Source organism: Etheostoma spectabile, unplaced genomic scaffold (assembly GCF_008692095.1).
Source record: "Etheostoma spectabile isolate EspeVRDwgs_2016 unplaced genomic scaffold, UIUC_Espe_1.0 scaffold00002014, whole genome shotgun sequence".
In the NCBI taxonomy this organism is placed as follows: domain Eukaryota; kingdom Metazoa; phylum Chordata; class Actinopteri; order Perciformes; family Percidae; genus Etheostoma; species Etheostoma spectabile.
Window position 1 is genome coordinate 27,934 of NW_022602840.1, and position 17,745 is coordinate 45,678.

At 41.0% G+C, this 17,745-nt stretch overlaps 7 non-coding genes across 7 annotated transcripts; 3 read left to right on the forward strand and 4 right to left on the reverse strand.

Annotated features, from left to right (window-relative positions):
* The first annotated feature begins 6,438 nt into the window (after positions 1-6,438).
* On the forward strand, positions 6,439-6,512 carry trnat-cgu (transfer RNA threonine (anticodon CGU)). The gene has a single exon. It is a non-coding gene; the product is annotated as a tRNA-Thr (tRNA).
* A 2,494-nt stretch (positions 6,513-9,006) lies between these two features.
* Positions 9,007-9,078, forward strand: trnae-cuc (transfer RNA glutamic acid (anticodon CUC)). Its single transcript has one exon. It is a non-coding gene; the product is annotated as a tRNA-Glu (tRNA).
* A 997-nt stretch (positions 9,079-10,075) lies between these two features.
* trnas-aga (transfer RNA serine (anticodon AGA)) lies at positions 10,076-10,157 on the forward strand. Its single transcript has one exon. It is a non-coding gene; the product is annotated as a tRNA-Ser (tRNA).
* Positions 10,158-11,901: 1,744 nt separating this feature from the next.
* Positions 11,902-11,974, reverse strand: trnat-cgu (transfer RNA threonine (anticodon CGU)). The gene has a single exon. It is a non-coding gene; the product is annotated as a tRNA-Thr (tRNA).
* Positions 11,975-12,710: 736 nt separating this feature from the next.
* Positions 12,711-12,784, reverse strand: trnat-agu (transfer RNA threonine (anticodon AGU)). Its single transcript has one exon. It is a non-coding gene; the product is annotated as a tRNA-Thr (tRNA).
* Positions 12,785-16,117: 3,333 nt separating this feature from the next.
* On the reverse strand, positions 16,118-16,189 carry trnaq-uug (transfer RNA glutamine (anticodon UUG)). The gene has a single exon. It is a non-coding gene; the product is annotated as a tRNA-Gln (tRNA).
* Positions 16,190-16,736: 547 nt separating this feature from the next.
* trnal-aag (transfer RNA leucine (anticodon AAG)) lies at positions 16,737-16,818 on the reverse strand. Its single transcript has one exon. It is a non-coding gene; the product is annotated as a tRNA-Leu (tRNA).
* Between the last annotated feature and the right edge of the window lie 927 nt (positions 16,819-17,745).

A 17,745-nucleotide genomic window follows, 5' to 3' on the forward strand; every position in this document is an offset into this window, starting at 1 on the left:
ACACTGCCACCGACTTGAGCGTCTAAAGTTACCGGAAGTCATTCATTTTCAATGGAAGCCGGCTTCTCTCAGCTGCAAGTAGCGGCAAATCTGTCGGCGTCGCGTTTTGAGCGTCAATCAGAAAGTTGAAATTTTCAACGTTATGGTAATGAGCTATGACGCTGTTCAGCGGCAAGTAGCGGCTAACACCAGCTGCCAATCGGAATTGGCTGATCCTGGAGAAACATACGATGTAAACTTTCCTTCCTACCAAACATTAATTCTGAGGACAAGCTCATAATCGCCGTTGCTGGGTTACCTTTCGTTTATAATTTAACGTTGTTTGTACATTGGGACCAGTTAACGTTACCGGCCGGTCACATCTGCTCACAGTGAAGTCCTGCACGGGTCCCTAGGCGGCTGCTCAGCGAGCCAACTGCTAACAGACTCCGTTGCGACCAATTAACAATACAACTTCTGTCATTATATATGTAATGTATAAAGGTTTCTAGTGTCAGTGTATTGGCCGTGGCTGTGTGTACTTCTCCCGGTCGAACAGAGAACGTCAGAGCGGCCAAAGCGTCACAAAGATTCCGTCCGTTTTTGACAACCTTGGCGGGCGGCCAAAGCTTTTTTGCCGCTCAAGTCGGTGGCGGTGTGTACGTACGGTCACTAACAATATATAATATATACAAACGTAGATCAATGGACATGCATGTATTGTTGGGGAAGTCATTGTCGAAGTGTCCTTGGGCAAGACACTGAACCGAGTTGCCTCCGGTGCTGCGCATCGGAGTGTGAATGTGTGTGAGTGTTTATCTGATGAGCAGGTGGCACCTTGTACGGCAGCCCCGGCCACAGTGTATGAATGTGTGTGAATGGTGAATGTTTCCTGTAGATGTAAAAGCGCTTTGCGTAGTCGTTAAGACTAGAAAAGCGCTATATAAATACAGCACATATACATTTACAACACTTACTAGTAAATTAGTTGCCATGTAGAAGTATCACTTTTACCAAAAAATATGTTCATGAGTTTAGTGATGCTATTATTTTGAACACAACTGTACATCAAAGCTATTTTTTAAACGTCCATGACCACGACATATGCGCCTGTGTTTTTCAGAGGAGTCAGTGATGCTCAGCAGTTTTATTCCAGAGCACAGCAGAAAGCTCTGCTGAGCTTCAGAAATGCTTGAGGAAATGGAGCTTGTGTGGACAATACCACATTACACCGTATTACTTACTTACACAATACTGCTGGCTATACAAGTTTGATTTAAATACTTACACAATACTGCTGGCTATACAAGTTTGATTTAGCAAAAACGACAAAACAGAAGGTCAAAGGTCAACTGGTGCCCCTCATTGCCTGATTAATGCCTATCAGGGACAATGGTTCTTATACAAGACAACACAGTAACCCCTACAGATACCAGTGAGAGCTAAAACTCTGTGGAAAAATGTTACATTTACAACTCTCCCGGTACTAAAATCACGGATGATCCCCCATTGGTTACCAGCTGGCTAAAGGCTGGTAACAAAATGGAGGCCACACATAAATTGATCAAAAGTAGTTTATTTATCCCAAACTAACCAACACTGGATGTTACATTTCCCATAATGCAACTCCATAATAGTGATGTTGGCAGATAATTAAGAAATCTAATGCGTCAGTCAAACAGTGTTCCATAGATATGCTCTAAATGTTGTTTCTAATTTAAGATAGAGCTCTACAGCATGGCACCTCACTAACTCACTCTCTTGGTTTTTCTCTGTTGATAGAAACGGAGAGGAAGAGGAGTCAAACGTCACCGCTGTCAGCACTGTGACAAATCCTTCACAACATCTGGAAATTAAAGATTCATCAGAGAGTTCACACTGGAGAGAAACCTTACAGCTGTGAACAATGTGGGGCAGCTTTCACACAACAGAGTGCCCTGAAAAGACATCAACGCATTCACACTGAAGAGAAGCCGTACAGCTGTGATCAATGTGGGGCAACGTTTTCTCGTGGTGATGGCCTTAAAGCTCACCAGCGCATTCACACTGGAGAGAAGCCGTACTGGTGTGAACAATGTGGGGGAAACCTTTTCTCATAGTGGTAGCCTTAAAAATCATCAGCGCATTCACACTGGAGAGAAGCTGTACAGCTGTGAACAATGTGGGAAAATCTTTTCTCATAGTGGTAGCCTTAAAACTCACCAGCGCATTCACACTGGAGAGAAGCCATATTGGTGTGACCAATGTGGGGAAACATTTTCTCGCAGTGGTAGCCTTAAAACTCACCAGCGCATTCACACTGGGGAGAAGCCGTACAGCTGTGAACAATGTGGGAAAACCTTTTCTCGGAGTTGTCACCTTAAAACTCACCAGCGCATTCACACTGGAGAGAAGCCGTACTGGTGTGAACAATGTGGGAAAACCTTTTCTCAGAGTAGTAACCTTAAAAGACACCAGCGCATTCACACTGGAGAGAAGCCGTACTGGTGTGAACAATGTGGGAAAACCTTTTCTCATAGTAGTAGCCTTAAAAGACACCAGCTCATTCACTCTGCCTCGTTGTGAACATGTTTCAGAGCCAAGCTGTTTCCTCCTCCTCATGCCCTGATAGCTGTGTTGTTATATTCTGATCTTCTCTCCACATTGAAGGCTGACCAGCAGTAACTTTATCTTCTGATCAACATGTATGTTATTGTGGATCAGCTGGACTGTTTTCTGCCTGTCCTCAGAACCCTTGACCATTTAGGCAACAGAATCGGTGCCTGAACCCATCCTTTTAAAAATACATTTTTTAAATGTATATATTTAAAAAAATAAAAAAGAGCTCAAAAAGACAGCCAGCAACATTTAAGAATGGCTTGTTTATTGTTATATGGTCTCAATTAAATGTAAAAAATAGTAATATTTCTCCAGTAAATTGCTGCTTAATAACAAAAACAACTACTAGATGGAAAAAGGCAGCGCTGGTGTTTCAGTAACACCAAAATCCCCGTTACTATTCGGTCTGATAGATACCGGGTGTTAAGGCTCCAGTGCCGTACTAGCACCGGGTTTTGGTACCCAACCCTAACCACAATGTTTAAAGATGTTTTGGTTTGAAAAAAAGTTTATACCTTTTTTATTTAGTAAAAACTTTCTTCTCATCTCTAGAAAAACACAACTTTTTTTTGCTGAAAGGAAGTCAGTATAATTTTTATTTTAGGAATTCATTTTTGTCACCCTTATATATTTCTAAACTCCCAAAAAACTCTAACCTTTAAGCATAGTGAGTTTAATAAGTGCAAATTCAATATTTGTGTAAATTGGTCCAAACAGTCCTCACCATTACAACATACTAGGAAGTTGGCAATTTTTTTATTGTTTAAAAAAAAATTATTGTTTTGTAGTTTTTTTCTACTTTGTGGAATTTCAATTAATAATCTTTGTCTGACATTTCATATTTTCTGTGACTGAATGTGGTTTCAAATCTGTTGAGGTCTGTTCAGAAAATTAAACAAGGCCTCGTGCTGATTATTTGTGATTTGATTTGGTGGATTTATCCTTCCTGCTGTTTCTGTGTTTAAACTCCTTGATAAGAGAACGTTTCCATCCACTAAAAGTGCTGAAAGACTCAGATTATAGTTAAAGAATAAGATTCTTTTAGTTTAACATGAAACAACCCCGAAATCACCATCACCAAACCCACAAGACTCCATATAAATAATCACTACTTTTAGCGTGTATAGAGCAGCATATCTCCACCAGACTCCATGTAAATAACCTGGGGTCTTATTTATAAAACTGCATGTATAATCAAATAAAATAAATCCGATTTATTAAAACCATGCGAATGCCCATCTGTAAGTAATATTTTGTTTATAAATCATATATTATCTACAAGTGTGCATATGTGAATCAGCATCTTATCCCTCCCTGTACACGCCCACTTTTAATTTTAATATGTTGTTATTTAAAGCATAACTTGTGTATATTTCAACCTGGGGCCTGTTGCACGAAACCAGGATAAGGGATTAAGCCGGGATATTCAAGTTATCCTGGATGAATTTAGCTTGGACTCGGTTGCACAAAACCAGATTGAATTAAACCCAGCCAAGTAACCATGGAGATTTATTCTTTGCGGCTAGCCTGGTCCAGAGCAGGCTAACATTAATCCTGGAGTCTCATGTGTCAAATCAGCTGCCGTCTGATCCGATATAAACGTGTTTAACAGTTATTCCGTTGTCTTCTGCATGTGTTCTGCTTTATTTTTATTAACATGCATTAGTCTACTTGTCACTATTGTTGTCGCAAGTTTGATTTAAACCCTACTACAGTTGTTTAGATGGTTAGAAATGGTTGCACTGGCACCCTGATACGGAGTGGGACTTTTCCAGGTGGAACGGTAGTGTTTCGAGGCTGCTTCGTCGTGGCCGCTGCCTGCCTGCAGATCTGCTTGTCGCGTCAGTGTCCACTCTCTCTGTAAAAGTAGAGATGAGTAGCGCAGCGTCCGTGGTCTCAGCTTCAGGTTTATACAGGACGCGCTCCGAAGATTAAGTGTGAGGATATTAATGTAGCGATATTCCCAGATGATATTAACTGTACTGGTCAGAGACCAATACATTCATGCTTTCATTTTCTTGTTGCTTGTCCTTCTCTAATAAAGGACAGTTTGTGTTACTCCTTAATAAGTGGGCCTAATGTTTTTTATTACAGCTTACTTTGGTTTTATAACCTTCTCAATAAGTCTCACATCCCTGGACCAATAACGTGGCTAGATCCAGGACGTATGTAGTGTAGTTTACATTCATCACACCAGGAACACCAGAACGGTTCTTAATCTTTCTATTTTGGTGCGGTCACTTGTCAGAAGAATAAACCATGAATATTGTTTTACATATGCTCACAGCGTGCATTGAAGTCACTTACTTCTTTTTCTAGTTGTTGTCTCTTACTGATTGTTCTGTATGAACATAATTGTACAAAGAAATAGATATAGCTTATAGAGATGTGTGCATATGGTTGTAAAACATGTTCTCGCGTTGTGAATAAGGGTTTGAAATTAAGCCTATAGTCCGTAGGGTACATTTCCCGAGGAACATTAATTCCCTCTGCTCTCTTTTAAGGCAAAGGCTAAATAATAATACATTTTATTTATAGAGTGCTTTACAGAGTAGGCTAGGCAAAGACACTTTACAGTAAAACCAGCACATTTATCACATAAAAACAGAAACATGAAACTAGCATATTTAAAGCAATTAACACACAGTGTAGCCTACAACTTTGGAAAAATGTGGAGTGACTAGAGGCTAAGTAAATATTTTTACATCCATGCACATTCAGTTGGGTCGGCTATGTTGTGTTTTTTCTCTCCGTTTGAGCCGTATTTCCCTTATTGCATATTCTTCCCCTCTTACTTTCCATAGAAGCTGCTGCTCATTGGGTGAAACATGTGGCGCATGCGTCTTCTCATCTCTGCATCAGTAAATCTGTGATCGATAACGTGGTCTATCTGAGAAAGCCGTGAACGTGCACTTATCCTGGCTATCTACACCTGGCTGGACATAGCTTCACCTGTCCATCCTGGCTCGGCTAACGTGCAACCGATTAAGCCGCGATGAGCAGATCACACTAAGTCAAGCTGCGCTTTTTCACTTATCCTGGATATCTTTATTCTACTTTCGTGCAACAGGCCCCTGGATGACTGAGAACCTACTATATCATGACATAGTTTACTTACCATATTATTATTTCTGTGAGAGATCCTACTACACGTTGGAATATTCAGTCAGGATGGCTGAGCAGTCCAAGGTGCTGCGTTCAGGTCGCAGTCTCCACTGGAGGCGTAAATTCGATATTGGGGATATTGTTTTTATTTTGTTTTTTCCTGTTTGTTGTGGTGGTGTAGCTTGGGGGGGGGGGTGATAAGATAAGTCGCTTGCAAGGGTTATACAGTCATCAGCACACATTTGCACACCGACTTTCAACAGTACATTCCCTTACCCACTTCACATACGCTCCTTTGGTTGCTTGGCCTTTCTTATCAAATATGGCAGCCAGAAAGGGATGGGGATGAAGATGGTGCATCCTGTTTAATTAGTTGTGTCTATAATACACGCAGTTACACTTATATTCCATGGTCTTCTTTTCATTTTATTAGCATGTTTATTGCATTGGGCTGTGTAAATGAAGTAGGCAGGACTAGATTATAGCCGATAGATATCAGAGATCCACCCATTACCTCAATTTATATGCGTTGTACTTTTCCATAGCCGGGTGAGTTAGGGAAGCTGTTACAGCATAGCTGAAGGGAGAGACCTGGCAGCTACTAATACCTCTTCTGCAGACTGACTGGATAGGATTGATCCGCCAAGCCTAGGCGAGCTAAGCTGTTACTCCCAATACTGCCAGTCAGTATACTGTATGTTTAGCTTATACAAGGTAAAAGACAAATTAAGACTTAACAGGGTTGCTACTCGTGGAGGTGCTGTGGCTTAGTTGGTTAAAGTGCCTGTCTCGTAAACAGGAGATCCTGGGTTCAAATTCCAGCAGCACCTTGTTGTTGGAGAGATTACCTCTTTTGGCGTGTCATCATCATGTCAACCCAATCCCTGTGAAAGTGCCCTGGTAGCAAATGAAAATGGCATGTTACATTTACACAGAAACACCAGTAACATGCCCACAAGGTGTTCTATTTGCCTGATAACTAATGAAATGAATTAATAAATGCGCCACTTTGGCTCCACTACAGTTCTGTGTCAGTCAACTGCTCCATTTCACTCACCACTGAGTCAGACTAAATGCCCCGCCCACAACAACAGCTGATTAGCAGGCAACTTAAAAACAAGTACAGGTAATCTCTGCAACAACAAGGTGCTGCTGGGATTTGAACTCAGGAATTTCTGCTGACTAGACAGGCACTTTAACCAACTAAGCCACAGCACCTCTGGGGATAAACACGGATGCATGGCCATTATGGAGGTACTCGGTGTAAACAACTGAGGTGGTTGGGTCATCTGGTTAGGATGCCTCCTGGGGTTCTCCGTAGAGAGCTGGTCCAGGCACGTCCAGCTGGGAGGAGGCCTTGGGTATACTATGACTTTTATGAATCTTTTGACATATTATACTATGAATCTTTTGAATTTTTTGACATATTATACTATGACTTTAGTAAATCTTTTGACATATCATACTATGAATTTTTATAAATAATTTGTCATATTATATTATGACTTTAATGAATTTTTTGACATATACTATGAATCTTTTTGAATATTTTGTCATACTGTACTATGACTTTTATGAATTTTTTGACATATACTATGAATTTTTATAAATCTTTTGACATACTATACTATGACTTTTATGAATATTTTGACATACTATACTATGACTTTTATGAATATTTTGACATACTAAACTATTACTTTTTATGAATTTTTTGACATACTATGACTTTTTATCACTTTTGTGAATTTTTGACGTACTATACTATGACTTTCTTTGAAAAGGGGGAATTAGCTCAAATGGTAGAGCGCTTGCTTAGCATGCGAGAGGTACCGGGATCAATGCCCGCATTCTCCACAGGTTTTTAGACAGTTCTTGTTTTACAACAACAACTGTGACTTTTTATGACTTTTTAGGAATTTTTTGACAACTATACTATGGATTTTTATAAATATTTCAACATACTACAGTATAACTTTTGATGTTTACTTCGACATACTAAACAATGACTTTTATGAATATTTCAACATAATATGACTTTTTACGACTTTTTTAAATTTTTGGACACACTATACTATGACTTTTTTATGCATATTGTGATATATTATACTATGACTTTTATTAATTTTAACATATTATACTATGACTTTTATGAATTTTTTGACATACTATACTATGACTTTTTATGAATATTTTGACTTACTAAACTGTGACTGTTTATGATTTTTGACTTTTTTTACAACTTTTTATGACTTTTTGTGAATTTTTGACATGCTATACTATGACTTTTTATAAATATTTGACTTACTATACTATGACTTTTTATGACATTTTATGAATTTTTGTCATACTATACTGTGACTAATGAATTTTTGACATCCTAAACTATGACTTTTTATGAATTTCGAGACGTCATACCATGACTTTTTAGGACTATTTCGACATACTATAGTATGACTTTTATGAATATTTTGACGTACTATACTATGAGTTACTACGAGGCTTTGAGCACTAAAATTAATTTGTGGATGAAAATATATTTTAAACTGAATCATTGTTTTTTTTGACACACACACACGCACACGCACTTTATGAATAAACCTCAGATAGTACAACCTGTTTCATTAGGAAGTGGTTTTACACTCTTTCAAAATAAAACATTCATGCAACAAAACTTAAATAAGGTGCTCGGGTTTGAAAACGGACGCAAACTGAAAAATAAAAACAAAACTGAGTTCTTCTGTTCGCCAACAAGAAATAAGGACGAATAAAAGGATCTGTCTCTGTCTTTGTGATTTTGGGTTGGTCCTCTGATCTGTCCCCATCTTCCCCAGATAGATCTGTCACTATCTTCTCCTGGCAGACAGATTTATTATTTCAGTTTAATTATTAGAATTGTCCCCGTCTTCTCCCTCTGATTTGTCCCCGTCTTCTCCCTCTCATATGTCCCCATTTTCTCCCTCTGATATGTCCCTGTCTTCTCCCACAGATCTGTCCCCGTTTTCTCTCCCTTATATGTCCCCGTCTTTTCCCTCTGATATGACCCCGTCTTCCCCCACGGATCTGTCCCTGTCTTCTCCCTCTGATATGTCCCAGTCTTTTCCCTCTGATCTGTCCCCGTCTTTTCCCTCTCATCTGTTGCCATCTTCTCCCTCTGATCTGCCCCCGTCTTCTGCCACCGATCTGTCCCCGTCTTCTCCCTCTGATTTTCCTTCTTAAATCTTCGTTTTCCCAACATTTTTAAAGCCTTTTTTTTTTACACGTCCCTTTTCACATTTGCACAAGGAAACTCACATCTACAAAGATGAATTGGATAGATGTGACTCCCTGATGGTCTAGTGGCTAGGATTCGGTGCTCTCACCGCCGTGGCCCGGGTTCAATTCCCGGTCAGGGAATTATCTGGTAAATGGTTCAGTCAAGTCATCAGTGAGCCTGACAACATTTGGCACTATGTCAGCAAGAAGAAACAACATAGAAAGAGTACAGGTTTCATTGTCTTCATTCATGCACATACATGTTTTAATTCAAATGTTTACATAACTCTTTAGCCTCATTTGTTGTTTTTGTGGATTCCTGGATCCTGAGGTAGGTGATCCTACGTCACGGTAAAGCTCTCTTTGACAGCAGGAACATGCTCAATGCTGATGTAAAGGTTTTGTCTTTCTTGGACTATATATCATTTAATACCGTTTTCCTATAACAACGCATATCTGTTGTTTTATTTAGGCCACGTATCCACACTACTCCAGCATTTCTGCAACACCTACACAAAGACATCTGGAAACGTTACTCACAAAGCTTAGGTTTGAAAAAGGGTTGAGTTGTAGTCTGTACAGACAGACGGGTAGTTTTGCTGACCTCCCTATAGAAATGTTTAAAAAGGATATTCTCCCTTGTTACTGGTTGAACAATGCTGAAATGTTTTCTAAGTCATTCTTATTACTCTAACTTTAGCATTGACTTGACTGTTGAATTCAGTAAGTGCTACTTGTTGGGGCAGTTGAACATGACAATGCTACAGACTAACTGAAGATGGATGTCATTGTAATCACATTCAGATCATCTCAAATGGAGACACTGATGATTATTGGGTTCATAAGTGCTTCTCTTTGGGGTTGTCCCGGTAGTGAGTTCATCATCAGACATAGCTCTGAACAAATGCAGAAACAAGTAGGAAGTAAGCAGAAAGGTTATTTGCCCAACCGGATTTGTTAAAACATTAGATCTCTGTTACAAAATAGCTCTTGTACAAATAAGGGAGCATATCAATCAATCAAACTTCATCCACAACTATCCACAGACTATGATTTGCACTTTGTCCATGTCTGGTATTACTAACCAATTGAAATGTTTATGAACATTCATGCAAACAGGTATAGGACTGTGTTTCAGGTTGTCTTGGCCGAGTGGTTAAGGCGATGGACTAGAAATCCATTGGGGTCTCCCCGCGCAGGTTCGAATCCTGCCGACAACGAGAGGTGTTCTTTAAGAGCGGTAGAAAACCAACAACATTGGACATTACACCAAATTGCAGATGTACCTTCATGAATAATATTGTGTTATCTCATAACTACTGAAGTCTGTGTTACAGGATTTGCAGTAAATGTTGTATTGTCCAGCAGAAAGGCAACAGATATGTTACTTTTTGACTATGTATTATATCATGGCAGTGCAAGCACTTTGTCCAAGTTCGATTTCCAGCCACTGCTGTTGCATTTACAGGTTTTACTTTACTTTAAGCGTACATGTTTGTATTTACAGTATTTATTAACTGTAGTGTAATGTATTTATTGTTTTATGCTCCAGTTTTAATGGGTGTTACAGCAGGTATGAGCACTGTAGTTTCTATATTTATGGAAGAAATGAACTTGACAAACTATTAAGTTCACTCTTCAGCCGGCGGAGACATTTCACTTCAGACACTAGCAGCAACAGATGCTATGTTAAACATCAGACTGGAAATATATTTACTGCTGGTACAAAGTATAGGAATTAGCAGAGGATGGTTTCGATCCATCGACCTCTGGGTTATGGGCCCAGCACGCTTCCGCTGTGCCACTCTGCTCTGCTGATCATGCTCAGGGGCTGGAAAAACAAGCCGAAATATGTCGGTCAAAGGCAGAAAGGAACTGTTCACTTGTAGCCATTAACGACAAAAAGACAAACCTGAAGAATAAAAAAAAATATTATGCATTGTCATGTTTCCTGTATTGAGTATCATTGTCAAACATAACACCATACCTTTTGACAGCGATAAGTACCCTACTAACACAGAACGTTTAGAGAACGTTAGGGAACGTTAGTTTTTGGTTCTCTAAAGGTTAGTTCGAACCAAAAGCTAATGTTTAGAGAACGTTCCCTCCTCGTTATAACGTTCCCTGCTGGGATTTGGACCCGGGATCTCCTGTTTACAAGACAGACGCTTTAACCACTAAGCTACAGCGCCTTCGACAGATAAGCCTGTCTTGCAAGAATACAATGAGCTAATGAACACGGTTGCTTCCATCCATCCATCTTCGTCCAGCAGCTCCAGCAGGGGACCCCTACGAACTCCGGCAAATGAAAACAGCTGGACATGTCCTTGAGCGACGCCTCAGGACTCACTGTTGATAGGCAGGCCTACCGAGAACAACAGAAGTCCTATGCAAGGACCTTGAGAGACCCTTTTCCCACAGGTCTGGTAAAATCTAACCTCCATACCATAAGTCCCCTCATCACAAAGGTCATTAACTACTCCCTCCGGTCAGGCCATGTTCCATCAACACTGAAAACAGCTGTTATCATGCCATTTCTCATGGAAAGCCATGAAAAGCTTAAAACACAGTCTTAATTTAGTCCTCCTCAACAGTCAACATAGCGTTTACTGTGTGGTGTGTCTGTTTTTTAAATATTTCTCTCATGTTAACAGTATTGACCAATACGGTAGGCATTCTAACCTCAGCTGACACACTCACGCCATGCAGGCAGTGTGCAGGAGCCCTAAGCTTCCAAGGTAAGACTGAAGGAATTCATGATAATAAAAACTTTATAATCTTCACACTCAAGTTGCAAAAACACCTCCAACAAAAGGCTTTTATTCGCTTTACATGTACACATGTAATGTTATGGTACAAAACAACATCACATGTCACTTTAGTGCTCTAGAAAATCAGGCTTCATCTTTGTTGCATATGTTAAGTATCACAAACCATGTGGAAACACTTTATTCAGTGATAACCAGGCACTGCTGGGATTTGGACCCAGGATCTCCTGTTTACGAGACAGGCGCTTTAACCACTAAACTACAGCGCCTCCTGCAACTAAGTCTGTCTTGCAAGAATACAATGAGCTAGTGAAAAGGGTTCCCTCCAGCCATCCATTTTTGTCCAGCAGCTCCAGCAGGGGACCCCAAACTTCCCTTTGCCGAACCACATCAACCAGCTCCGACTGGTGGATCCTGAGGCGTTCCCAGGCCAGGTTGGAGATGTACTTTCTCCACATAATCCTGGGTCTTCCCCGAGGCCTCCTCCCTGCTGGACGTGCCTGGACCAGCTCTCTACGGAGGCCCCCAGGAGGCAACCTTACCAGATGACCCAACCACCTCAGTTGTTTACACCGAGTACCTCCATAATGGCCATGCATCCGTGTTTATCCCCAGAGGTGTTGTGGCTTAGTTGGTTGAAGTGCCTGTCTAGTCAGCAGAAGTTCCTGGGTTCAAATCCCAGCAGCATGTTGTTGTTGCAGAGATTACCTGTACTTGTTTTTGAATTGCCTGCTAATCAGATGTTGTTGTGGACGGGGCATTAAGTCTGACTCAGTGGTGAGTGAAATGGAGCAGTTGACTGACACAGAACTGTAGTGGAGCCAAAGTAGCGCATTTATTAATTAATTTAATTAGTTAACAGGCAAATAGAACACCTTGTGGGCATGTTATTGGTGTTTTCTGTGTAAATGTAACATGCCATTTTCATTTGCTACCAGGGTACTTTCACAGGGATTGGGTTGACATGATGATGACACGCCAAAAGAGGTAATCTCTCCAACAACAAGGTGCTGCTGGGATTTGAACCCAGGATCTCCTGTTTACTAGACAGGCACTTTAACCAACTAAGCCACAGCACCTCCACAAGTAGCTACACTGTTAAGTCTTAATTTGTCTTTTACCTTGTAAAAGCTAAACATACAGTATACTGACAGGCAGTATTGGGAGTAACGGCTTAGCTCGCCTAGGCTTGGCAGATCAATCCTATCCAGTCAGTCTGCAGAAGAGGTATAAGTACCTGGCAGGTCTCTCCCTTCAGTAGTTTGAAAACGCCAGCCCACTCCTTCTCATTGGTGCTGATCATCCACATCTCACCCCCATAGAGCCAGTGAAGCTTGGTCCACCAGGTGGACCAGTCACCATTCGAACCAGACTGGGGGGGAACGTTTTAGGGCCCAGTACGTATCGTGGACGTCCACTGTTCCTTCCAACATGGAGCTCTTCCAGATTGTTGAGAATCTCTAGCATCTGGATGTGCTGCTATACAAAAATGAGAAAGTGGTAACCAGGTCAAGACAAGACCAGGAGGCAGTAAGTCTGCTTGAAGAGAAGACTACTCGTGTGGAGGTGGACAGAATACTCGGCTATGCTGTAACAGTTTCCCTAACTCACCCGGCAAGGGAAAAGTACAACGCATAAAAATTAAGGTAATGGGTTGATCTCTGATATCTATCGGGTATAATCTAGTCCTGCCTACTTTATTTACACAACCCCAGAATACACTCAACCCCAAAAACACCCATAATTGCTTCTAATTTAACTCAATAAACATGCTAATAAAACAAAAAGAAGACCATGGAATATAAGTGTAACTGCTTAACTGTGTAACTAATTAAACAGGATGCACCGTCTTTGTCCCCATCCCTTTCTGGCAGCCATATTTGATAAGAATGGCCAAGCAACCAAAAGAGCGAATGTGAAGTAGGTAAGGGAATGTACTGTTGAAAGTCTGTGTGCAAATGTGTGCTGATGACTGTGTAACCCTTGCAAGCAACTTATCTTATCAACCCCCCCCCCCAAGCTACACCACCACAACAAACAGCAAAAAACAAAACAAAAACAATATCCCCAAAATCGAACCAACGCCTCCGGTGGAGACTGCGACCTGAACGCAGCACCTTGGACCGCTCAGCCATCCTGACTGAAGAATCCAACGTGTAGTAGGATCTCTCACAGAAATAATAATATGGTAAGTCAACTATGTCATGATATAGTAGGTTCTCAGTCATCCAGGGGCCTGTTGCACGAAACTAGGATAAGGGATTAAGCCGGGATATTCAAGTTATCCTGGATGAATTTAGCTTTGACTCGGTTGCACGAAACCAGATTGAATTAAGCCCAGCCAAGTAACCATGGAGATTTATTCTTTGCGGCTAGCCTGGTCCAGAGCAGGCTAACAGCCGGGCTAAGATTAATCCTGGAGTCTCATGTGTCAAATCAGCTGCCGACTGATCCGAAATAAACGTGTTTAACATTTTTTCCGTTGTCTTCTGCATGTGTTCTGCTTTATTTTTATTAACATGCATTAGCTACTTGTCACTATTGTTGTCACGAGTTGGATTTAAACCCTACGGTTGTTTAGATGTTAGGAATGGTTGCCCTGGCACCCTGATGCGGAGTGGGACTTTTCTCGGTGGGACGGTACTGTCTCGAGGCTGCCTGGCGTGCGGCCGCTGCCCGGTGGCTGGTGGCCGGTGGCCGGTGCCCGCCAGCAGACCTGCGAGTCGCGTCAGTGTCTCTCTCTCTGTAAAAGTAGAGATGAGCAGCGCAGCGTCCGTGGTCTCAGCTTCAGGTTTATACAGGACGCGCTCCGGAGATTAAGTGTGACGATATTAATGTAGCGATATTCGCAGATATGATATTAATGGCAGACTGCTCAGAAACCAATACATTCATGATTTCATTTACTTGTTGCTAATCCTTCTATAATAAAGGGAAGTTTGTGTTACTCCTAATGTTTTTTTATTACAGCTTACATTGGTTTCATAACCTTCTCAATTAGTCTCACATCCCTGGACCAATAACGTGGTCTATATACAGCAAGTATGTAGTGTAGTTTACATTCATCACACCGGGAACACCACAATGCTTCTTAATCTTTTTATTTTGGTGCGGTCACCTGTCAGAAGAATAAAAAACATAAATATTGTTTTACATGTGCTCACAGCGTGTATTGAAGTCACATACTTTTTTTCTAGTTGTTGTCCCTTTCTGATTGTTATTTATGAACATTAATGTACAAAGAATTAGATATAGCTTATAGAGATTCGTGCATATGGTCTAACACATTTTCTCGCGGTGTGAATAAGGGTTTGAAATTAAGCCTATAGTCTTACATTTCCCGAGGAACATTAATTCCCTCTGCTCACTTTTAAGGCAAAGGCTTAATAATAATATATTTTATTCATATTGCTTTACATGGTGTGCTAGTCAAAGACACTTTACAGTAAAACCAGCATATTTATCACATAAAACCAACACATGAAACTAGCATATTTAAAGCAATTAAAACAGTGTAGCCGACAACTTTGTAAAAATGTGTAGTGACTATAGGCTAAGTAGATATTTTTACACACACACACATTCAGTCGGGTCCGCTACGTTGGGCTTTTTTTCTCCGTTTGATAAGAGCCGTATTTCCCTTTTTGCATATTCTTCCCTCCTCGTTACTTTCCATTAGAAGCTGCTGCTCATTGGGTGAAACATTTGGCGCGTGCGTCTTCTCATCGCTGCATCAGTAAATCTGTGCTCGATACCGTGGTCTATTTGAGAAAGACGTGAACGTGCACTTATCCCAGCTATCTACACCTGGCTTGACATAGCTCCACCTGTTCATCCTGGCTCGGCAAACGTGCAACCGATTAAGCCGCAACGAGCAGATCACACTAAGTCAAGCTGCGCTTTATCACTTATCCTGGATATCTTTATTCTACTTTTGTGCAACAGGCCCCAGGTCATACTTATCAAAGGAAGGTTTCCCTATTGCCAGCCCAAATATATGTGTTTATGGGGACATGGAAGAATGTCACCAGTGTGGAAATGTGCTTTACAATGGCAATACATTGCGCGGGATGTGAAGGCATCTTACCGACTCTGTACCCAAATGCAGGCTAAATCCTGTGGTGGGAATCAAGATCCACCAATGTTTCTGTCCAAAATGTCCACCTGTGTCCAGACATGTTCCAACTAGATGGGAAATAGACTGACATTTGGGTCAACATTGTGGAAATATCCTCAATATGTTCAACTAAATCTAAATTTGGAGCTCTTTTAAGTTAACAGATCACAGCTCAACATGCCACCACCAACATACTGTTTTCAGTCAAACATCCAAGAATATTTTACCCGTTGGCCTAGATGTGGACAGTGTTGAGGTTGATTTTTTTATTTCACCAGTACTCTGGCTTAAAACCAGGTTCCACCGAGACTTGAACTCAGATCACTGGATTCAAAGTCCAGAGTGCTTACCATTACACCATGGAACCACTGTTCTGAAAGGCAACATTGGTTTGCCAGGCAGCTTCTTTTATAATCTTAACACTTATGCTATTGAAGGCACACAACAATTACTGGCTAACTTAAGTCATTTAGTAAGCTAAGCGTTGACACAGGAAGTGGAACAAGGCAAGTCAAGAATATGTTTTAAAGCTCTTGCCACAAACAATGAATACAGCAGTAAATAGGTCTACTGTGTACACATGGTAACTTTACATGGGTTGATAATGCAGATGCTCACAAAAGGTGCGGCTGTACTTGCAATTCAGTATCTTGCACAAATTAATGTCCACTTTAATGTAGAGAATAGCTGAGTTCAAGCTTCCCAATAACATGTCTCTGAAATTAGTTCTAGAAGGAAACAATTCATGTAAGAAGTGGGATTTGTATCCAAGCCCCCAGTGGAGACTGCGACCTGAAAGCAGAGCCTTGGAACGCTCAGCCATCCTGATTCTAGTTACTTTTCCTAGTTCAGCCCAAATGACACAGCTGCAAGACATCACCTTGGTTGGCTTCCAGCTATGTAATAGATGCAAATGGCAGTGGTGGGATTTGAACCCACGCCTCCAGAGAGACTGGAGCCTTAAGCCAGCGCCTTAGACCACTCGGCCACACTACCTGCAAATAACAGGCAACTTGGCGGAGGATTGGCTGAAGCTTCCTTTCCACCACCTTGGAGTAGACCAGGGAGGCTGAGCAGAGTGATACGCAAGTTGCAAGGTCTACAAAATGTTAAACTTTGCCACCCGTAAGCTGTTAGAACCTTTGTTGCCACCTTCCCTCAAAATGTGAATCACAGAATTTTCCATCCCTTGAGCCCAAACAGCAGAGCAGAGTGGCGCAGCGGAAGCGTGCTGGGCCCATAACCCAGAGGTCGATGGATCGAAACCATCCTCTCCCAAATCTCATCATTTGTATCAGCACTAAGTCTATTTCCAGTCTGTGGATGTTGAGCAAAGCAAGTGTCTGGGATGTAAGGTTTCCATCTGCTGAAGAGTAAACCTAATAGCATGTCCAGTTTATTTCATCTATAAAAATGGAAACTACAGTGCTCATAACTGCTGTAACACCTCTAAAAACTGGAGCATAATACTATAAACATACTACAGTTTAAGTACATAAATACAGTAAAATAGAGACTGTAAAACATGTGCATCTAAAGTGCTTGTTGTGCTGTCTGATAGTCTGAGTTATAAAAGAGAGAGCATACTGCTTAGTTTGTGTGACAGGAGGTCTTAGTCTACCACTACGTTCTATAACCCTACCAGTCAGATTACCACAGGAGGTAATATCTTCTGCAGCTCTTTTAAAGACTCTACCATAATACCTGCTGGAGATGCCAGGTCCTCATACATGGAAAGCATGCTCTCTACCACTGAGCTACATCCCCTGAAGATTTTCAGTTTTTTAAAACTATTTTCTGAGATTGACTTAGACTTATCTTTATTAATCCTTTTACTTACTTAGGGTGCTTTAGGTAACTGCCTTCCAAGCAGTTGACCTGGGTTTGATTCCCAGCCTTTGCAGTAGTTTTTGTTGAGTGATG